Raw genomic sequence first — 3,826 nt, 5'->3', positions numbered from 1 at the left:
TATACCAACAGAGTTGGGCTTGCATCACGTCAACAAGAAAACAGCTGTAAAAAAGAAGTGAACCATAACACATAGAAGGTCATCGGGGAATGCCGATGATGGGTTCACTCAGGGTTGTCGACAGGTCTCGTGACAGGAGTACAGCACAGGTCTTCTGACAGAGTGCCAAATGAAAAAAACGAGGTTTGAACTACGTGCCGTCATGCGAATCCAGGCGGAGAGAGCTTTAACATTGCTGACGCGTTGGCTAGCGCTCAGAAGTTCTCTCTTCATCGCACGTCTCGCTGCGTTTGAGTTCAGGCTTGGTCTGCGAGGAACTGACGCTGTCTTTAGGTTCTGATGCAAGATCAGACAATGGCTAGTACATTTTTCGGGGAACGTAGACAACATGCAATGGAACACCAGCCGGTCCGAGTGAGTGATAACAGGCAAGGGACGCCAGCCGGTCCGCGTGAATGCCAGGCAGGGGACGCCAGCCGGTCCGCGTGAGTGCTAGCAGGCAAGGGACGCCAGCCGGCCCGCGTGAGGAATGGCATGCAAGGGACACCAGCCGTCCCGCGTGAAGGATGCAAGGCAAGGTGCGCCAGCCGGTCCGGGTGAGGGATGGCGGGCAAGAGACGCCAGCCGGTCCAAGTGAGGGATGGCAGGCAAGGGACGCCAGCCAGTCCGAGTGTGAGAGATGGCAGACAAGGGACGCCAGCCGGTCCGAGTGAAGGATTGCGGGCAAGGGACACCAGTCGGTCCGAGTGAGAGATGGCAGACAAGGGACGTCGGCCGGTCTGAGTGAGGGATGACAGGTGAGGGACGTCAGCCGGCCCGCGTGAGGGATTGCGGGCAAGGGACGTCAGTCGGTTCGAGTGAGGCTGCCCATTGCAGAGTTGGCCAACGTAGGGCTTAGCCAATATTGAGCCCATAACCAGGGGAAAATATTCTCAAAAATGTTTATTTTGTTAAACCAGACGTTTCAAGTGCTTGATTTGTCTGTTTAATGTCACTGTTTATCTGCTAAATATGTGACTTTGTATTCAGCAGCAAGCTTGCCGCTGGCCATAACATGTGAGAATAGCTGGCTCACACAGCGGCCTGCCCGGTATGCCTGTATTGGGAGTGGTCTCAGGGTACGTGCGGTGAAGTGGCCTGTCCCGGGCTCGCTCGGCTTGCGCACGAGCGGATGCCAATGGACGACGACAGTCAGTGCCGCATTGCGGCGTCCATTGTCGGCGTGTTGATGGATGCCGCGCCGGAGCACGTCTCAGTGTTGTGTTTGGGCAGACCGCCGTGGTAAGCCAAGGACGTGTGGACTGGCTTAGGCTCTGAAGGTCGAACGGCTGTGAAGACGGCGCTAAGGACCTGGCGGGATTCCGCTCGCTCCGTTCGCGTCCCACTTTGGTGGCATTCTCACTGGAGCACTTGCACACGAAGCCTTTCATACGCGAGACGATTACTTCAGGGATGTTTGAGAAGGGCTTAGCTCACCACACAGCTAATGTTCAGGGTAATTGATGATATTTGATGTGTGATTAATGGCATGAAACATAATTGATGTTACATAAACCTCCGCAACCGTACATTAAAAAAACAAAGATGGTGTAAACAAAACGGTTCTCGTGAGGATGTTTTGCTGCCGAAGAGCGCACAATGTACGCCATGGCAACAAGAGAGCGCGGTAAGCTTTCTGACACTTTCTGACGCCAGCACGGAACCATCAATTAAACACAAAACGATCGACTCAGACTCGCACGCATATTCAATGCGCCACAAGTAAGGAGTCATCATCGATGGCTATATCAAGTATCCATAAAGGCTCCGGTTGGCCGGTGGATCATGTGCGCATGCTCATTGGCTGCTGGCGATCACGTGGCGTGCACCTTTTTACAGCAGCATCTGATATATGCACTGAGTCGTTCGAACGATTCATGAGCACTGTTGTCTGTCACAAATCTGTTACTGCTGTCATGCCCGCACACCGCCAATTGGCTAAGTCGAGTGACGAAATCTGAAAACAACATACACACTGGTACGCGAAATACAAATTGCAGGTAGGTGCGCTGACGATCACATGAGCACTGCACAGAATACTAAAACGATAAACGGTGCGCCAACATAGTGGGCAATAGCGTGACGTTGTGTGCATATTTTCTGTTCACAAATTTCGTATGTGCGGCGCTTTTAACAGAGACAGATAGCAGTATAATTGTCAAAATTCCCTGTTCAATCACGTATTGCCTTTTTCTGATTACCCTGAAAGTCGCAACACTTCCGGACAGAACATTGAAGCCTAACGCCGACTGACAGCTGGAAATGATCGGCATTTGGCCTATATTTTGGAGTTCCAGTGTACTTATTTGATTTCGGGGGTCAACTTTGTTTCTGGTTTTCCTTTGCCCTGGGGTGCAGCCAGAGTCTTGGAAAAGACAGGTGGCCAGTGGATTAAGGAAGGGTCCTGCCGGTGAAAACTGAAAGCGTCCAGATCTGTCTCATTTCATTTCGAGGGGTATAATTTTTATTTAATTTAAACCTTCTTGAACTGAGACAGAAACCAGGAACCACCATAATGTGCAGATTGCTTTTATTTATAGCCCCCAAAAAGAAAATGGCGAGGCAGGAATGGCTGCTGACCGCGCGGCTGCACCATGAAATGACTGCATCGAGAAAACACTACTGCTCTTTGTTTTAAATTGGTCCATTATGCTCTTTCTATACCGATGACAGTCAAGGACTTCGTCAGAATGTTTCGGGATCTACAGAAATATTGAGAGATTGCTTACTGAACATAGATTCTAGATCGAAAGAGCGTAAAAAATGAATTGGTATGAACAACCCATATCCGGCGAGGATAGTAATTTACTCTCAACAATCCTCAAGCAAAAGCGTTATAAAACAATGGTTTTGAGCATGTGCGTTTGCCAACTCGCGAACCTTTAGGAGCAAAAGCACTGATGGCCGTCGTAGCCTCTATAAAGGCCGCCTGGCGTCTGACCTCAACTGACAACAGGCGGCGGTCAACGAGCGGGCGAAAATAACCGCGCCTCGGAAAGTAGGACTTTCGAACGTCTCATGACATCATTAGTTCGTGTAAAAGATAGACCAGGCCGTAAATTTCCCTCGTGCCATTTTCTTATTGATGCTCGAAATTACCATTTACAGCACCTCATACCCTTGGTGTAATTGCAGAACCCTACGGTTCGCGTTGTTTAGCTACTCTTCCCTTCAGATGACCAGTCTGAATGCCGCACACCCGTCCCTGTCATCCTCTATCTTGCCTCATCCTGTATTCTCTCGACACCCCGCTTGTCCGGGGCAGGATAACCAATGTCGCACATGTGAAGTAAATGTCCCTGTCTTACTTCTGAACGGGACGAACTGATTTTAAAGGCTTTGAGATGCATTATATCCCCGACACATGGTCGTTCTCAAACGTCCGGCACCCACCGCCTAATGCGTTAACTGCACCCCATAACGCCGCTGGTTCGACGGGGACTGCAACGCCGGGCGCAGTTACTTTTACCTTTGAGGACTGCAAGCGCGCATGACCAAAACCATTACATTGTTTACACAATTGGTTACTCAGACATGTGTCAGAAATACAACATCAGACTTTGAGTTCGTTTTAAACTACCTCATTAAAAGCTAACGAGACTCCTTCAAGAGCGGGAGGCAAGGGCGGGACCCTAGAAGACAGATTGCCTCTCCCGGCCAGTGGCTGAAGGGCTCTTTTATCCTAGCCCGAGGTATCCATCGGCTGCCATTCCGGTGACGTGGGATAGGAAGCCATGGCCGGCCCAGAGGTCCTTACAACGATGCATCGTTCATACGTCCCCTCCTT

The sequence above is a fragment of the Pollicipes pollicipes genome, unplaced genomic scaffold, assembly GCF_011947565.3.
Source record: "Pollicipes pollicipes isolate AB1234 unplaced genomic scaffold, Ppol_2.1 Scaffold_3447;HRSCAF=4054_pilon_pilon_pilon, whole genome shotgun sequence".
Taxonomy (NCBI): domain Eukaryota; kingdom Metazoa; phylum Arthropoda; class Thecostraca; order Pollicipedomorpha; family Pollicipedidae; genus Pollicipes; species Pollicipes pollicipes.
Note: the sequence above shows the minus strand (reverse complement) of the source record.